At 46.1% G+C, this 19,830-nt stretch overlaps 2 long non-coding RNA genes across 2 annotated transcripts; both read right to left on the bottom strand.

Moving 5' to 3' along the window:
- Positions 1 to 480: 480 nt before the first annotated feature.
- Positions 481 to 5,318, bottom strand: LOC138684360 (uncharacterized). Its single transcript, XR_011323655.1, has 5 exons — positions 5,081 to 5,318; positions 3,977 to 4,157; positions 3,001 to 3,208; positions 1,537 to 1,653; positions 481 to 566 (listed from the first exon to the last, which is right to left on the bottom strand). It is a non-coding gene; the product is annotated as an uncharacterized lncRNA (long non-coding RNA).
- A 7,704-nt stretch (positions 5,319 to 13,022) lies between these two features.
- Positions 13,023 to 16,642, bottom strand: LOC138684362 (uncharacterized). The gene is made up of 3 exons (XR_011323658.1): positions 16,275 to 16,642; positions 15,141 to 15,211; positions 13,023 to 13,836 (listed from the first exon to the last, which is right to left on the bottom strand). It is a non-coding gene; the product is annotated as an uncharacterized lncRNA (long non-coding RNA).
- Between the last annotated feature and the right edge of the window lie 3,188 nt (positions 16,643 to 19,830).

Below are 19,830 nucleotides of genomic sequence, written 5' to 3'. Positions count from 1 at the left end.
AAATCTGGCACTCGTCACACCTTTTTCAGGAAAATAAGATGGCCAAGACAAAGCATTGACAAATAGTAAAAGGTCCCCCATTTTAACATTAAAGTGTTGAGACAGAACAAAGTAGCCACGCAAGGAATGGATATCGACGACTGGGTTTTCTTCCAAAGCAGCACACAGTACAAGGTATTGTCTTTGCCACCGCTAAGACTGTAGCTACAAATAACTTTTTTTAAAAGAGGATAAAGCAAAGCAGAAGTTCAAAAGTGAAACTGGAGAACGATTAAAGCATCTTTCTCCTGTCGACCTGCCAAAGTGCTTAGAGCACTACAAGAGATGCAGCAGTATAAAACATGCCCAAGAAGACTCAGCAAAAGATTGGGTTTTCGGTCACCTCTGAATTTTGATGGTAAAAACCACCCCTGACAACTTAACTGATACTCACATAGACAAAATCACTATTTTCATCTTTTCACATACGTGCACGCCTTACCTCATACATGACTTGTCCCGGGGCCAAGCGTTTTCTGTCACCAAATGCTAACTGCAACAGATGTAAACTCACGACATCACCTTCACTGGAAAAGGTAGAAATTATGACATTTGATTACAAAGCTGCTTTAGAGGCCTTGTTATCATTTTACTAGATCTAGACTGATGTTTTCTTGCTGAAAAGTAAAACACCACTTCCCAAACCATCAGATAACTGGTCACGTGCAGCCGCTACAACACAAAGGAGGACATTTGGACACTAACAGCTTCAGGGGCAAATGCTAACCATACAGTTTGAAAGCTTTAATATGTTGTATGGACTACAAATTGTTGCTTTAAAGTCAAACTTAAAAAGGCTGCCACTCTGTGAACGGCTGAGCTGATTAAATAGCTTGCTGATGCTGAAAGAGAGAGATCTTTCTCCCCTTCCCTTCCCTTCCTTTCCCTTCCCTTCCCACCCCATCAAAGTTCCAGCCCCTCTCTTGCATACACACACTGCACCCTTCCACATACTGATTCGGGTCATTAGCCCAGCAGGAAACCATTGACTTTGCTGCTGAACAGTGATCGGTCTCTGCCACTGCCAGGTGAGCTGACCTGGCTCACAAAGGCTCCAAAGACGGCGCAAGTTGGCACAAGGTAATCCGCAATACTGTCACCTCCCTCCTTTAGGGGCAGCCGGCTGTCATATCGGCACGTTTAGCGCTCGAGATCTGCAGCCCCAAGTACTTTTAATGGTATTTTAATACCACGGTGCGAGTACCAAACAAATGGTGAAGCAGTCCTCAAGAAACAAAGGAAATCGTTTAAGAATGCAAGCACAAAAATACAGCCACTGTTGCTTTGCCTTCTTTCAGAAGGTAGGCACTAGTAGGTCCCTCTTCACATCTGTTAAATCCTGTAAAAATTGCAGTGTAAGCTTAACACCTTCCACACCTGAGAGAATCTCCTGCACAGCTACATAAACAAAACAAATATACATGTATCAACGGTATGTGAACAAAGATACAAAAAAATTTAAATGCAGTCAGTGGCTTATAGTAACTTTTTATTCACCTGTCTTGTGTAGACTGAACAGCCCACAAGTAGCAACAATTGCGAGGATCATTCTCAGGCTCCTGAAAAGTAACAGCATAGACAGGAATCCTTCCTCCTTCAAGCTGAGAGTGGTGCCTACGTGGTTGGGGGAAAAAAAAAAAAAAAAAAAAAAAAGAAAGAAAAAATGAAAAAAAAAAAAGGAAAAGGGGAAAAGAGAGAAAAATAAAAACCTGTGAGCCTACGATGGGCCCTAACTGTTTGTAGAAGGGTAGAAGCATCTTCTGAGAAAAAAGCTTATCCTTCCATGCTTATCCTCAAAGTACAGAAGGTCATACTTCCATCTCAGACAAGTGAGTCAGGGAAGCGACTACTTTTTATGCAACAGTCAAGAGCTGAGGAAATTACTGTCCATCAAATGCAATAACCTGGGTTTATATCCTCCTCCGCCTAGGGAGGAAGAACAGAAATGATTACTTCAGCTGCCAGGCAAAAGACTGTTCCTCCTGTTCCAGCCGACTTCAATATTGAACTTAAAATGCAGCCTATCTTCTGAACAAATTTAAGACAGTGCCAAACCACAAGTACTTGCTCATTTCTTTACTCGGATGCTACGTAAAGCATTTTTCCTCCAGACTTCTGAACCTTACGTGTACCTTCACAATCTATTCTTGCCACCCAGTTAGTCCTCCACTGTCTATTTATGCATCCAACAGTTTCTGGTGAGTCACTGCAGGTTTGCTTAAGCCAATCCCTATCTGAATTTGGTCACATATTTCACGTGTGATTGCCCTTTGGCAGATATAAAATCGTCTCTTAATTTTTCTATTGCTTCTAGATTTACATGCCCCTTATCCTCGTCTCCAAGTGTTCCAAGCAAATTTTCATTCACACGCAACGTTGCCTCGGAATGGGTCAGTCCCCTGTTTTGGACAAGGCTGACATGTAGGAAAGAGTATCTTTTCAGGCACGGATCAGCTATTGATTTTTCGTGTCTCACTAGTTTCATCCTGGACACTTTAAAGAATATTATCACCAAACCCACATTATTAACATATGTAAGCTTCTCAATGTATGCCCTAATTGCAGTAGCTGGTTCTGAAAAATCATTCCTAAAATCTGGTTCATCAAAACACACACATTTCCTGGCTTCACTGAACACTACTGATCGGACAAAGCGTCTTATAAAAATGAGCTCTATTGCATCCTAAACTGCTTGACGTAACCCAAAGAAGCATGCTTTCCACAATCCCTCGAGCCACAGGCACAAGAAGGAAAACAATCCTAGTCCACTGGGGAGAAGGCGGTCCACTTAATCCACGTATGACTTTTCATAGTTATTTCAGAAGAGGATTTCTAAACATTCCAAGACTATACCCAAAATTTCAGTCCCTAAAAAAGTTCTCTTTCATGAACATGCTTCCGTAAGCAAACAATTGAGACCCCTGCACCTCCGGGCATGGCCAGGTGTAAAGGCCTACTTACTCCCTCTTCAAAGTTTTCATATTCCACAGTGACAGGCAGCCATCTGAAAAACCCACAACGAGCTGATTGCTTCTGCTTATGTAGTACAGCGTTGATATTGCTGTTCCTGAAGGATTTTGTAGTTGAAAGCAGAGATGTCTCCCTTCTCTGGTCACAGCTTCTCTTCTTTGTGGAACTTCAGCAGGAATTCTAGTGACAACTTCTAGACCTACACACACAAAACCACGCCATGAATTAATGTGTCAGGCCATTTAGGCTGCATTTTGAACACTGACGTGACAACACGTCTCATCCAATTCTACCGGCCCAGGCAAAATACCCATTTATGCAACGCTTTCTTTTGTATGTTTCCAAAGAACAGAAGAACTCTCTGATCGGACAGGTGTTCTCACTCGTATTTTAAAACCAGGTAAAAGCGTAACCTTCGTAGACAAATTCTTCCTGGACTCTGTAAATCAAGCGTTTGGGCCTCATGATGAAGCTGTCTGAAGCGACACCAACTCCTGAAGCCACTCTTGTAATAGCCAAAACAGCGTATGCAATCCGAATATGCAAATTAGAGATTTCAGTCATCCAAATGCACGGTTTTTGACAAGTCGGATTCATTTTAACAAGCAAGCCTAAAATTTGCCCCAAGTCAATTCACAGAAGCAGAAGAACATTCCCAAGAAATAGGGCGCCTCTGACACAACTTCCTCTCAGGCAGCTGCACTGACTCACGTGGTAAAATTCCTACACCTCACTGGCAAGCATCATAGTGACATACGGATCTTGGTGGCAGGGGGGCATTTATAACATTAGGAGGAGTATTAAGCCACTCCCATTTTTAATCAGGTCAGGACTATACCAAGTCAAACCGCCATCTGTAACCAGCAGTCAGAAATGCCTGCACGCTAGTGTCTTCCAAGTGGGATGCATATTGTTTATACACAAGTTTTCTTACTCTCAAATTCAAGTTTAAAAACTGCAGGCTTACCCGATGCTTCTATTTCATTCTGACTGCAAGAGAAATCATCCAAACAAAGGTCCACCAGAAGCAGATGACCAACATCTGTAGCCACTGCTGCCACTCCAAAGAGCCATCGCAGACTCTGATGTAGGTGCCGAGTGCTCACGCTGGGTCCTCCGTGATTAGTTATGGGTTCTATAGCAGTTACCTACAGGAAAACTGCAAGCTAGCATTTAAGCTGTTTGACAAGCTAAACAGAAATCATTCAAAAGTGAAGCCGGAATTAGCACATCAGAAACAAGAAAGTAAATACAGAGGACCACAAGACTTAAAAGCAAAGCATTGTTTCCAGTTATATCAAGAAAAAAACAATATAGTGAATCTTGATGTTCTATTAACTTGCACTGATTCTTGTTCACATTAAGATAATGAGACTAGGGGACATTACATCATCGGACTTCCTGGCTTATAGAAGACAGAAAAAAATGAGTAACATTCCACCAGCCTCTCCCATCTACACAAACACAATATTCAATAAGCAGAGATTCAAGGACTGCAGGTTGAAAGTCAATCTTTCAACAATCCGTCAGGTAACTCCCTAACGGCTCTTCTTTCCTACCCTAAGTCAACATAAAAATCTGTTCTGCTCTAAAGCCACCTGCTTGCTAGTCTGAGATTCAGGGGAATGTGTCTAAGTCATTTACAGCACAACTACGGAAGTTTCAGGTATTTTAAAGACAGTATTTCTAACGTATATAGAAACCAAGCATTTCCGAAATGTACGTTACAGACACTGGGAACAGCGGGGGTTTTTTTTCTTTTTCACTCTGGCCAATAAAAGATAGTTCTCAATGCCTTTTTGTGGCAGTGGAGAATTAGGTAACTATGTGCTCTACCATAAACCCAGAAAACTTGTTTTACGATCAGTAAGCTCAAAAGATAACGGTACCGTTAAGCCCAAGAGTCTGCACCAGGGCTCTCTTGACTGGATACTCTGAAGTGACAGTCTGCACTAATGCAAGATAGAAAAAATACCGCCTACAAAGAGACGCTCCAAAGCTTCTCCTGAAACAGGATTACGCAGCACCTGACAACGCAAAAGCTTCGTTCCTCCGATTAAAGTGGACGTACCCTTCCTGGGAGAACAACTGCTTTAACCACTCTCGATATTCCAAGGTCGTACAGACAGAGAACACTTCCCTCTGCTTCTTCCAACCCAACCAGCAGTCCCGTTCTCTTCTGCCAGGAAAAATCCTTTACCACACGAATGGTGGGAGGCTGTTTCTTTACTCCACGGAAACGGTAAGCAGAGCGCCGCTCTCCCGTCACAGAGCTCACTACCTCCAGTTGAGGACCACACGCCAACCATGCCAAGCCGTTTCTCCCTGTAAGAGAAAAGAAAGCTGACTAAAGCAAATTTCCAATACAAGACTGAAAACAACTGAAAAATCACAGCCACTGCCCCTTTCCTTCAATAAAAGTACCCAAAAGGGAAGACCGACTTCCCTAGTTGTGGTCAATTATTCAAAATCACCCATGGAGATCCTCCAGCACAACCTCTCAATATCAACAACCTTATTCTTTTGCATTTCTACTTGTCATTCCCGCACCGAAGGATTTTGACTGTTTGGGATGAAGATGACAACATATCGATCTAGAGTCTTCATCCCATATTCGGCTTGTTTTGGCTAGAAATCGTCTAAATACACACGGGAATACGAGTCTTAAAGCACACTTCAAAGATAACAAATCTAAACCAATTCATTTCTAGTTTATTAATTTTACTTGACACACGCCTACTTGGGGCAGGGATTTGGACGGCAGCAAGAAATTATCGTCAAATGGGCACTGCGTGAGTAAATCTAATCTTTTACACGGGCTGACGACAGAAAGAATTTAACACATTTTGTTTCACTGAACAAACTCGGAGGAAGTATTAACTCAATTACTGCACTTTCAGTCAGGTAGATGGATTCCACCTGGTCTAACAGAGCCTAGACAACCAGATAGGCACCCAGCTAGCTCTACTTGCGGATCACCTAGGAAGTCAACTACCTAATCTGCTTAGCCACTTTCAGCAGCTCTCCCTGGGTACTCATCTGCACCCTGTTAAATACGTCGGAAATATGGCTGCAGCGCTTAACAGTGTTATCCTCTTCCTTTGCTGTTTGTATTCAGACTAGGAAAAGAAAAAGCGGGGGGGGGAGGGGCGCGCCTCTGTAACGTTGTAGAAGAAGAACTAGTTCGGCATGTGGTGTTATGATGGTCGTAGAGCTTGAGCTGGTACAAATAAATAGGGCCCAAAACAACACTGTTACTTTTTTGAAAACTGCCTTTTATTTAATTAAAAATTGAGTGAGCACGACATTGAGGAAGGCCCGCTGACTCAGCATGCTTAACTAAATTATTTTAATAGCACAAGACTGGTGAAGGTTGCTGTAATTTCAAAGTTTAACTATACTAGTTTTAAGGGTTTACTATTAGCATTTGTAATAGTTAAAACTTCCTTCCTGTTCTCTCGAAACCTGATGCATCTTAACAGCACCAGCCTGACACAGTCGATACTGTGACCCTGTGCTTCAGGTAACCTCCAGGCAATAAGAACTTCAGACCGAGACCAAATTTAAAGCAGAATGCTCACCTCCAGAAAACTTCCCGCTCAGCACAGAACCTAGGGTTATCTCATCTTCCCCAAGTGCCTGAGTAGTCACCTCTGGAAACTGCAGCAGACTGCTCGTTACCTGAGCTGATAGGTCTCGCATTCTTCACTGTAAATAAAGAAAAAAAATGCAAAAACAGACTCATGTCAGCCATAACTGAGATGTGCTTTTTGAGATTGACAGAAGTTTCATCAGTATGCCGCAAGTAATCTCCTATACAGCTCCTGTAGCTCTTTTCCTTCAAAAAATGCCACTCAGGACAGTTTTTGATCTCACAGCAGAGCAAAAGGAGAATCCCTTTACTTTTCGAATGCCTATGAGATCACCAACAAAAAGTGACACAGGGGTACTGATAAGGTCAATAACAGGAAAAAAAAACAATACACCGAGTTCAAGTCTACTCAGACAGGTTAGTAAGATGTGATGTGAGAAAAAGCATATTTCAATTAGCACTGCAGTAAGAGGTATGAGTTTCCATTTGTCCTTGCTCTTGATTTTGTACCTCATTATTTATTGCCAATTGTCTTCTAGTAGATTTCGGGCATCATTTGTGTCTCGTTCACTTCTTGTGTGTTTATTTTGAACTTTAAGGAATACTACATTCTTAACTACCTTCACTCTCAAACTCTTCCAGAAAATGTACTGTTGATGTTTCCACATGACAAGCGATACAGACTTTCATAGCTCATCAGCTGGAAAGTAGTTTTCCATACACTTATCACCTGAACATAACACAGCACCTTAAAACACGGATTCTTTTCTACACTTAAATCCCCATATTCCTTATTCCAGTCCTTTCCTTCCTATTGCCAGTCCTTATCACATCTCTGCACTATTTTACAAAAACTTTGAGGCCTTTCAGTTTCCACACCTCTATCGGTGCTCCACAGACAGTTCACGTTTCACTATGTCAAGACAGATTTTTGGGGGGGGAACTTAAAAGCTCAGGTGACTTACAAGATTGAATAGGAGGCTAAATAAGAGATATTCCACACACGTGGAAATACAAACTACTTTAGCTCACTACGTTTTGCAAGTTCTATGGGTTATTGAAAAAGCCTCCGGAAGACAAGACAGGTTCAAGCATCTCTTCAAATAGCACTGCTTTCTCCATGGAGTCTCAGAAGGAAGATATTCTACGTAGCTCGCCATTCCTGGGCGTTACACATGCTGACCAACTCGGGCATCAAACAGAACCCTTACCCTACGCCACAAACCAGTACAGCCAGCCACTTCAATGGGCACACAAAGCCTATTGCATTAACTGTAGCACACATGTTCTCCCGCAAACAAAGTTTTATGGTTGCTTCTTCCAGCGTGCACTAATAACCTATTTTCCTTACGGCACAGGAGGTTACAGCTAGTTCTGAAGACCAGACTCTGGGAGCAACACAAAGTTACTAAAGGGAAACGCTTATAAATAATACCGTTTACACAAATTGTACTTCTGTGGAGAAAGGTCATGCTCTAAAGCCTGGGCATTGGAATCTACTATATTTCAGGTCACAAGCACTCTACCTGAGAACATGTTCCAGTATCTTCTGCCAGCATGAAAACAACGAGCGCGTGAAACACAGGCAGTGTAAGCCAGGGTCCCGCACTAAGCGCAAGTCAACCTTCGGAAAAAAAGGTTGCCGATGGCAAAGCCAGTATTGCAGGACGCTGCTGCAGCCGGCCAGCCTGACCGCCCTGCCAGCATTCACAACTAGCACAGGTCAAGTTCCAAGTGGGACAACTCATTTGCAGTAGTTTTCTCGCGTTTGCTTTTTGGTACTTGTCATCCTTTCACAGTGACAGCGGGAGGAACTTTTGCACTGCATCCAGGGGCTCCAGAGAGTAAAAAGCCCTGCAGTTTGACCAGCCTTCCGGCTCAGTTTAATTGTAATGATTTAATCAATATGTTTTATCAGTAACCCATAATACCAAATACAAATACAGATCTATTGGGTTGGTGAATAGCATCTCTCAAAGGCCTTCAACGTCCAGCTGTTTTGATAGGTGCCTTCAGCAAAACCGTGATGCTGAATAAGAAAGGAGGAATGACCAGAGAAGATTATCACGGGAAGAAATTTCAGAAGAGGAAGAACAAGAGTCACCCTGCGTCACCCTGCCTTTGCCACTGCCTACCTGGACAGGCCAAGAGCACAGAACTTTGCGTGGCCAAATTGCACATCAAATTTTAAGATACTCTACTGGGGAGAGTTGAGCGTAAAAACAAACCGCTCGCCACCCCAAACTCCCCACCAAATCAGAAAGAATTCTTCTCTGGTGGAAAGCTCACACCTTGACACAGTGTGCTCCTGCCTACAGTACACATCAAATGTGCTTATCAGGCCCATACCACCGCTAAGAACCATCAAATACGTAACACTCCAACGCCCGGACCATTCATGCAACTTTAAATTTAATTCCGCTGCAGTTATTAACTGCGTAGAAAAGCACATGAAAACGCTAGACCATCAGGCATGCCCAGGTTTCCGCCAGCACGCCAACGGGCGTTTGAAACATTTTGTTCCTAGACATCTGGCTTGGCAATATGGAACTAGGAAGATAAACTCCACAATAAAGCCTGAACTGTATATACAGTGACCTGGCTATTAGGATGTTTTACTTGCATCATTCTGCTAAGTTAAACCAAGGATTACTGGCAAATCCACACAGTGGGAAAATAGTTAGACAGAACTAGTTAAAGGCGTGAAGCCTCTCCTTTAAGAGAGATATCCAACACTAACTGCATTTCTGCTCTCTTTGAAAACAACTACAGTCACATTCCTCCTTCTGTCTGGTAGGAAACAGATCAGTGTAAAATGCCACAGGCCTACTCCATGTTCAGGAGGAAGCCAGAATCCAACCTCCCCGCTGTATCCTACACCAAAGTGGTCTGTGCACAAGTTGCCAAAATTACCGTTCTTCTTCACCCTTGCTACTTATGACCTCTAAACGCCATGAACTGTTCCCAAAGAAAGGAACGTGCCACAAGTCATAGACTGATGACAGATTTCTGGATTAAAAATCCCAAGGGAAAAAAAAAAAAAAAGAGAAATTACATATTCAAGTGGAATCACATACAGCCAAGTCAGAGTTCTGCGATGTCAGTTCTGACTGACGGTAGTCCAGGAAAATCAAAGGCCAACAATGTTACAGGCTTACTGAAGAAAAAGCTAAAAATACGCTCAGTCGCAGCTGAAGATACGGTTTCACAAAACACGTTGCCTTCACTGCCGCCGGAAGAGAGGCCTTGCTGCCGCCTCCCATCTCTCCATCTGCTCCTTTGTTCTACTGCTGTATTCCTGTGGCTTACCTGGCACTGACTTGAGCACTTTTTAGAGCACTTTACGAGCCAGGTTAACTGCCTAAGCAGACGGGAAACGAACCCAGAAAAGTAGATAGTTTTCCACCAGCTTAGAGAGTTAAACCGGCTGGCAGAGAGAACTAGCAAGCATGAAAGTTGGCACAAGGAAGGAGGCAGGACAGTGCGTTGGGAAGAAGGAGAGGGAATTTGTCCGTCTCCATTTTGTGGCAGTCAGCCGTTATGCTAGCTCATACACGTGTGAAACTACACACGCGGTTTGCAAGGAGAGCTGCAGAGCCCTTTCCTTTTAGAAAGGACACCACCCAAGACACAGTCAGTCAACTTTTAACTCCCTCGTGCACGTAGAGACTCACTGTCTCACTGAGAAAGGCTGCAGCTGACGGGCGTCATTCATTCAGCCAGATGTGGAAGCTAAAGCGATTTCAGGGAGCTGCTACCTGCTGATCAGAGAACGGACAACAGTGTGTGACACGATTCAGGTCACATTCTCCAAGGAAACAGGACAAAGAGTGGGAAGAAGCCAAAGAAGAAGAAATGGAAGAAAAACTAAGTCCTTTTGAGAAAACCAGCATCCACTTTGTTGAATAACAGGTAAAGATGACAATGGCAGAATTTTTTGAATTATTGTTAACGACTGGTTCAATGACATTTTCCCCAGAAAAGCAGGAGGCAGCTCACAAGCGCTGGAGGAGCAGTGGATGGAAAAGACACTTTCTGCACCTTAGTAGTCGGGTTCAGTGAATTTGCGCTTTGCCATATTTTACTCTTGCCGAAAGAAGATTTAGTGAGCGAGTTAGCAGGTGACTTTGTGAGTACCACCGGGTCATTTCTTTCCCACTTAGGCAGAAACACCCCCCCACCCCGATGCTTTAGGCAACCACCCTACATTTAATCCAAAGCCTAAGTTCTAGTCTAAAAAGCCACTAGCATAACAGAGACGGTCTGTATCGGAACTCCACAGCCAGGCTTATTTCGCTCAAGTGCAGCCTACAGATTCTCTTGCAGAGTTTGTGCGGATGCTCCACAAGCCCAAACCTACAGCAGAAGGTGAGGAGAAGGAAGAATTTCAGCTCTCTAGCCCAACAACCCCCAACAGCTAAGACCATAGATTTGACTTCCCTTCAAATGAAAACACAAACAAAACCAACACAGCTCAGAATTTGACACTGCAGCCAGTTTACCCAGCCACCTCCTATGGCTATTCTCTAACACAACCATACTTTCATTCAAGAGTCGCAGCCCCTGTCTAACGTGGCTAAGCTAGCAAAAGTTCCGAAAGTCCCTTCTGAACTTACGCTCTTTTTGCATTGCTTGGCGTACCTGGACAGACAGACATAGGTGCTAAGTGTCTCAGTACAGAACACGCGCGCAGCCTTCCTAAGAGAGGGAGACAGCAGCTGACATTTCCAGCATACCACACCGGTGTGCCGTCGCCCCGGTGCTCGCCCCTCCCAGCACAAGTTCTAGAATCACAGAATCACGAGGAAGAGAACTTCCAGAAGTTCTCTTCTGGAAGAAGGCGGCCTTCCAGAATCACTGGAGGTCATCTGGTCCAAGCCCCTGCTCAGGCAGGGTCACCTAGAGCAGCCTGCCCAGCACCACGTCCAGACGGCTTCTGAGCATCCAGCTCTGAAACGTACTTGGACAAACAGCAACCTGACAAGCTGAACCGCAAAAACATTGGCAACACGTGCAACAGGCCCAGGCTTTTGGTGACTCTCTCCTACCAATTTAAGTATTCTCTCCACCACACAGGTGAAAAAATACCACACCAGCAAAGGCTTGTCGCCATTACTTCTCTAAAACTGTATCCAACAGCTTGCTAGGGAGAAGACACAAAACTAATAGAAGCCCGATTAAGTTCATTTCACCGTCTTAAAAAAGCACACCCCAGGCAAATCAATGCAGGAAAACGAGCCGATGCAGTAAGTGGATGAGGAGCTGTCCTCAGCAGAACAGGGTACTGTCCTGTGTGCCCAAACACCTGTGACAGCTGCCAGCCAAGACTGATGCCATCATCCAGACCGATGGGCCTAAGGCGGCACTTGAACTACCACGTTTAGCCGTACACCCTACACGGGGTTCAGCATTCCCGACAGAATTCAGCCCCTGAATTTCCCCTAGTTTTACCAAACACCATCAGCAAGCAATTACTAGAGCTGAAGGACTGACTCCACGCTTCCTTCTACTGGCAGAAGCTCCAGACCTCGAGTCAGGAAGAAATCAAGCACTTTTGTTTAAGTCAGCAACTTTGCTGCGTGATGCAGGCTTCATGCAAAAATCAAGAGACCCCCACAAAACGCGCGGGATTCCTGTAAAGCTCTGCTCTCCCCATTAAACCCAGCCCTCTTCCCGCAATCAATCGCCGCTCTATGCAGAGAGCCAATTTCCCAGCTCCTCTGTTTGGCAGTTACCCATGTTGAAGCAATAAAATGGTCTGTGAAAAGCAGCTGGGAGGGGAGCAGCGTATGGCCTTTCAGTGAAGGTGTGCCTTGAACGACTTATTCATCAAGTCACCATCAGGCCCCTTCTTTCCCAGAGCAGCCCGTCATGCACTCCTTGGCTCTTACGCACCGCCACAGCCTCCTACTGAAATGCTTCTGGCTGGCTAAATAAGTCATGTGAACATTGGTTGCTTTCAGAAACATGCCCAAAACTGAAAGGGGACGGAGGGGGTGTTGGGGTTTGGGGATTTGGTTTTTTGGGTTTTGGTTTGGTTTTTTTTTCTTTCAGAAAGTGCAAAGAACACATCTGCCCCAAGTTCTAGGGTGTTCATCTCATGACTGGTTTTAAAGTGAAAACCTCTGGTTCTCCCTGTCAAGGACTTGAGGCGACCCAAGCCTGAGCTGCTTTGACATGGCTCGGTACATTCACTGGCATCTTTTATTTCAGTCATGATTTCTCACAACTACAAAATGAAACCAAGAAACCGTAAGGTACTTAGAAGTAGACAGAATATTCTGTTATCTGAGCTCACGAGAGATTTGCTATTATATTGTGGACCCGTAACCCAGGCCTACGTTATTGCCAGTTTACCCTGGCTGAAAAGCCCCTGGAGGGTCTCGTCGGGGCATTGTGGGCACAGAAGTGTGTGAGCAACGAGTCTTAAAGATGACAAGAAGGGGAAAAGATCAGAAGCAGAAGAGCAGAGGTTAAGGTATCTGGCCGCGATGCCCATTACTGGGAAACTCGCCTGAGCCACTGCAGCGTGCTGGTGCTCCCACTCCTTCTGGGCTTCCTCCAGCCAGGACTCCCACGTCGCCTGCGTGCTCCAGATCTGCCACTTGTTCTCAGCCAGCAAAACCCACACCTCTTGTGAACAGCAAGACAGCTTTAACCAGGGTACCTATGTGTAAAATATCAAACCCCGTGAGAGACGAGGACCAGCAGCGAGGAAGCCATGCAGTGGGAGGCGGTCTGGCCTCTTGCAGAGCAAGCCCTTCCAACCCAAACCTCCTGGGGACCGTATGGCACGCGGGGACACAAACCCACCTCGCTGCGGAACAGCCGAGATGTTTGTTGCTGCTGTCAGCATCCTGAACTGGAAACGAAAGCTGCCATCTTCCTTGTCCTCGTCTAACCAGAAGGTGATCAACAAAACACGGTGCCCAGAGCGTGCACAGGAGCCGACCCCGGCGAATCCTCCTCAGCTCCATTCCCACCATACTTCTTCAGTGTTACAGATTACCAAAAATGCCTCCTGATAATGTTTTGGGAAGTCAAAGTCTGCTTGCTATTCATAGCTGTATTTATGCTGAAATACGTACGTGTTCCATCGGCTATTGGTCGCCCTGTGCTCCCGAGCCCAGCCAGTCTGGACAACAGTTTGTTATTTTCAGCCTGCGGTTGGTTCTCTTAGAAGCTTCTCACTGGGACTTGCATTTACCACTGCTTTGTTCCTGACCCGTTCTGTCCTTTTAAATACGAAAATACATAAAAGACACAAAAGAAGCTGTTACCCAGACAATCCCAGCAAACGACAACGTTTCCAATCAAACCTGACTTTGGGGTTTGTTTTGTTTTGCTCTTTTCCCTGTTCGGAAATAGCCCATGTAGCTCTGGAACTTCACAAGCGAACAAGTCTCACAGCCACTTTGCTCCTTCGGTGGAAACATCTGATGCCCTCTCTTGTACCGCTACCAGCAATCACAGCCTGGTTTGGTTTCGCCCCTGCCAGCCCACGAAAACCCTTCTCTTCTCCAGCTAACCCTAACTTGCAGCAATGTAGCCATAGCCGCTCTGCCTCTAGTATGCGGGGCACTATGGGATGGGATACTGCAAAACCACACCTCACCCACTGTAAGTGTGGGTACGGCAGGTAGGCAGGCAAAGGACAACTCCAGCTGCCCCTGCACGGAGCTGGCTCAGGCGTGGGGAGTTTGCTGGTCTGCGTTCATATCGGCACATGAAAGCAGTTCAGCTCTCTGCAGGACTGAACTGCTGCCGGAGACATTAAATCTTCTGCTCCTGACACCTGCGAACAGCCAGGCTGCTGCGGCTACAAGGTCACCGAGCCATCATCCGCTTTGGGATAACGGACTGGGGTGTAAGTGCCTGACCTCTTTTTACGGGAGAGGGAATAAGAAGGCATTAGTGCTGGAGTCCCAGCAAAAGCCTGACTGAAAGGACTGCAAAGAGAGCGGTTTTCAGTCCTGAGGCCCAGGAAGCGCAGGAGGAGAGCAAAGGGGAGCAGAGAGGGAACCTTCTCCTCCAGAAGGAGCTGACGGACTGGGAAAGTGGCCGGGAAAGCAAGCTGCTCCTGGGCAGGAAGGAAGAGCTCTGTGTGGCACTATCGCTGGGATCTGGGATTGGGAAGCAGAGACGACAAATGCCTGGCAGCAGGCATCACTTCTATGTTCTACCTTTCAACCACGGTTGGGCTGTGGGACCCCAAACTACAGCTTAGTTTTAGAGGTGCTGTGTTACTGGGAGAGAAAGGGCAGGAAAGAAGCTCAATTAAGTCACACATATGAGGGAGACCTGGAATCCTCAGGAAATACACTTACCTCTGTCGTACAACTTAGCTGTAAAAACATATGCCGTTTGTTAATAAGGGTAAAGAATAAGCTCTTCGTGTGCCACCCCTGCCTATGGGCAGATTCACCCTTTCTTCCTTCTGAGCTGTCAGTCCCGTTGAACTGGTATCTTCTGTCATTTTGCCCAGCACCTGACCGCAATGTGCACCAAGACCAGAAAGGGAAAACTTATGAAAGCGTACCTTTCAGCATATCGTAAGGTTGACAAAGTTTCTTCGTAACAGATGTCTGCTGGACTCAACGGCCGCAATCTCTAAGCATATGAAAAGTATTAACTGACATTAGATTTTGAAGGAGGCTTTTTAAAATAGTTTTAAACACTACCAAAACACAGACAGGGATTAACGTGGAAAGATAGACCGCTAACTCCTCAAATAGAAAAGGAGAACCCAGGTGTCTTAGCAATCTGGCCATAAATTAACTCTTTCTAACACTTGTGCCAGAAGAGAAATGAGACAGAAAGAAAGATGAGAAGATAGAGGTGGTTTTTGCAAAAATTAATACTGAAGGCGCTCGAGTCCTGCTAACTCTGCCTTAATGCTAGCACCAACGCAAAAAAAAAAAAAAAAAAAAAAAAGGCGCAAAACCACTTTGATGGTATTTGTACAAGTAGCAATTGAAGAATCTGTCCTTCAATTTGAATTACGCAAGTTAGCATCTGAAGAAACCCAGGTAAGCTGTTTTGAGAGTATCAGCATTTACAGTCAACCTTTTCACATGTGCACATTTTCTGTTCATATTCTTCCACCTTTCATTTAATTGCACTTCCTTTAAAAAAAATACCTCTTCAAAGACGCTGGAGCATACAGATAATTCACCTGAGACAAGGAAGAACCTAGGGGAGTTTCATCTCATTTAGGAATGCAACCTCTGGTGCACAGCACAAACGATAATCTCAGAAGTCAGGGAAAAAAGGACTTGTTTCATAACGCAGCCTAGTTTTAGGTAGGTAAAGAACGCGGGTTTTATATAAAACAGGTGCTTCTGAGTTTTATAGCTACATTTACCTATCTGTCGATAAATTTTTACAGATATGCAGAAAACTCTTTCAGAAGAAACGGAGGTTGTATCTCTAACGTAGACAGAGATATCTATTTTGTGCCAGCCGCATTTCTGTTCCAAAAACAGAAGTGCTCTCCATTGGAGTAACGCGTTTAGTAGTGGCTAGAAGCTTTTGACCAGCAGAAGGGTTCTCCCCTTTATGTTGCACAGGAAGCAAGCTTAGCTTTTAAACTACACTCACTTTCACCAATGTCAGAGCCGCACAATTCTATTTCAATGGGCAAAGCCGGTTATAAATTCAAGAGTCAATTTACCATGATGGTCCTGCTCTTTCCCCCCTGGGCAGACTGCAGGAGTCTCGTCAGGACCAAGTCCCTGTATGGGATATGCACCGCTCTCTTTCCTGTAGCAACCTCAGCCAGAGCACTAAGGGAAAATAAAGTGAAAAGTAGAAGCATGACTATGAAAAGCAAATCTGGGGGGCCGGCGGCGGGGAAGAGCCTACCAGATTAGAACCTTCCGTATATTCATGCTTAGGCACGTGCTTCAGTATGTTCGTGCTTATGGACGTCTCAGGCTTTATTCATTTAAGTAACTTCATTAGCCAGACGGCAAGGAATCCTGAACGGAGGGAAAACTATTTTTCACCTGCAGGAATTTAATTTTTACTTCACAGGAAAGGATTATTTTTTTTTAAAAAAAGAGGAAGAAAAACACCCGGTGACATTTCCTAACGTGGTTAGACTTAGATTTACCCACCCGCCTTCCTTCAACCTGTCTCCTTCAGATCCTTCAGAGGATTTTTGCCTTTCGCTTCCTGCCAAGTCCGCCAGATTTATAACTGGCTGTTTGGCGATTGCTTCATCGAGAAAAATCTGTTAAGATACGGTATCAACAGCAGGAAAAATCACCAAATCCGTCGCTCAGACATTATGAAGTAAGATACAGAAAACGATACTCTGCGGAAACGCAGAGGAAATAGGTTGCGACAGTTACCGCTCTTGGAACACCTGACCTAGGAAGAATTGCTTTCAATACGAGACCCACGAAGGCGTGCCTCAAAGCAAACGACCGACCGTCTCTCAGGATTAAGCAGCAGACAAAGCCGCTCATCCCCTGCACCCGCAGAAAGGGGGTGCGGAAGCACCGCTGGCTCCCAACCTCCCCCGGCTGCAAAGACGACGTCTCCCTCCCATCCCCGTCCCAGAGGAGCCCAGGACTGGCCCTGCCTGCCAGGGCTGAGCAGCTTTCGGAGCTGCCTGCGCGAGCAGCCGTGGGGAGCTGAGCTCGCTTGTGCTCCAGAGACGGGCCACGCACGTCCGGGCCAGCCGGAGCCCCCTCCTCCTCAACCAGCCCCAGCCCGGGCTCGTCCTGCGTAAGCGGCTCTGCAGACCCCTCTCCAGCTCTGTCGACAGGGGACTTCAGCAAAAACGGTAGTTCTGGCGTCAGTCTCCCGAGGGGAAGCGCTGGGGGAGCGAGCGATGATAGGAGCAAGGCCCGTTGTCCGGAGCAGAGCCGCGAGCAGTCGCCTCCCCCGGCCCGGCTGCTCTGAGGTGGTTCAGCCGCCCGTCGGCAGCAGCACCACGGTCACCCAGCACCCCTCCGCCTGGCCGGGGGCACACACAGCGAGGACAGCAGGATTCGGGCCACGGTGACCCTCTGGGGTCACGTCTTTGCCACCGCCGCGCTGCGGCCTTCCCTCACGCGGGGTCGGGGAGGTGCCGCAGACTGCCCCGCGCTTGTGCCGCGCCCTGCGAGCTTGCTCGCTGCAGGGCTGCTTGTTAGCGCGAGCCCAGGAGTTCTGCAGAGCGCTACCGGGCAAGCAGCAGCTGCCAGAGAGAAACAGGGACCGCAGGTCATTTCGGGACACCAGCGAGGGATTTTCAAAGACCGCCTGTAATATTTGGCACATAGCGGATCTTAGATACGGAGCCAACCTGCAAGCAGGCAGCGGTTTCGGACACCTCTGCCTTCGGCGATCCCCGCTCCGAGAGCAGCACTGGCGGACAGCGTGCACGCGCCAAAAAGGTGGGCTGGCAAGGCTGGCCCTGCAGCCCGGGGTGAGGCAACCCAACAGGCTCTCACCTGCTCGCCGTCGTGGAGGTGCCAATAAACGAGGGTGGGTCTAGGTAAAACAGAGCCACCCTGGGTTTCGTGTCTGCATGGACTTCCACGAGTTCGTCTGACGGTGCATCTAAGAGGACTGAGTTCATTCAGAGTGCTAAACAGCTACACTGAACGGTGGAAACAGTGCCTGCACACTACACCTGTTCGAAGTGGATGGTGACGACCCCCTGAGACCGACGGCTGGTGGCATTCATGGTAGTCGTAGCTGCTCTTCTCATCTTATTCCCCTGTCCCATTAACCTCCCCACCTGTGCGTAAATACCACAGGGCACCAGCTTCAAACCGTCCACTTAAAAACCTTGCTGCTGCTCTTCTCTAATCTTGAGCCCACCAGGCTTCCTGGTTTTAGAGCGCCAAAACGTGTTACCAGCACCAGAAAAAAAATTGTTACGCTTAGTAAGGATAGAACAAAAATTAAGATCGACTACGGCGGAGCACGGGGTAGTTGTTCCGGCTTTACCACGGTGAGAAATTCATTCCCGGAGAGTTCCACTTGCCCGGTAAATTTAGTCTACACTGAGAGCTCACATCTGTGGACTTAAGACGTTTGCAACATTCAGGATAAAGGCGTCATTTGCCTCTGCTTCCGTCATCGCCATTAGATAAGGGGTTTCAACAAGCTTATTCCATGCGCCGCTAAAATGAATGAGGTCTGTCTTCCCCTGTGCTCATTTTTTTCCTATTTTTTTCCTGCCCATTGCATCAAACCTGTCTGAAATTGGCCACGTGGCTCCAGACCAATGAGGAGGAAGGTACAGGGGAAAGTAGTTCACGGGCAAGTGGCAAACTGCATAAACCTTAGAAGGACAGCTAAAAACTCAGTGCTCTGACACATACACCATCTTCAAAATCCCCTCCCAGCTCAAGAGAAACAGATTACCCATTTCCAGTTAGCAACGAGTCCCGCCTCTGCCAACGACAGAGACTAACAAGGCGAGGAGCATCGGGGAAAGAGAGCAGATAAAAACGCTAACTTTCTTCTTAACCCCTTTCTTCTTCACCAAGGAGCAAAATATAGAAAGGAGAAAGAAGAAAAGTACTACGAGGGATGAAACAGCTTGGCCAGTGGTACGGCAGAGCAGCCGGGCAGCAAAAAGCAGCAAAAAGGTGCTGCTAGGTCCAGATAGCACCCACACGCTTCAGCCAACGTGCCCAGAAGGGTCATGTTAAGATAGCAGAACGGATGACTTTCCAATTGCAATAAGCAAAAAAAAAAAGAAATAAATGCACACAGAAGACTAAGGTTTGTTAATACTGAAACAAAGCGAGTTCATCACCTGTTGGTTAGAAGTTCCCAGCATACTGGAAGTAATCTGTAAAGACGAGAAGTAACTAGAAGGTGACACGTGTTTGGGAAAAAACCCACCAACTTCACAGAGTGTCATCCCGCCGTAAAAATAACACAGGTTACACAGATCAAAACTTGCCTTCATCCCAAACCATTACATAAGCTTACTTCATGCAGTTATTTATCAGATCCACACTGTTTCATCCCCACTCTCTTTCTTCTCCAGCATTTCTTCAACCTACTCTTACGTGCATAATCCTTATCGCCGTCTAGGTAGACGCCATCCTAAGGTACATTTCAATAACGCATTTTACTTAGAAATTAAGTTGTGCAGCATCTAGACAGCTATGCAGAAAATTCAAGAAGGGCAAATGTTAATTTTTGATAGCTGGGCACGGTGGTTCAACCAGTACTTATTTTCGAGGCTGTTTTAAGAAAGAAAAAGCCAATGGTTC

The sequence above is a fragment of the Haliaeetus albicilla genome, unplaced genomic scaffold, assembly GCF_947461875.1.
Source record: "Haliaeetus albicilla unplaced genomic scaffold, bHalAlb1.1 scaffold_130, whole genome shotgun sequence".
Lineage (NCBI taxonomy): Eukaryota > Metazoa > Chordata > Aves > Accipitriformes > Accipitridae > Haliaeetus > Haliaeetus albicilla.
This window is presented reverse-complemented; position numbering and strand designations above follow the sequence as displayed.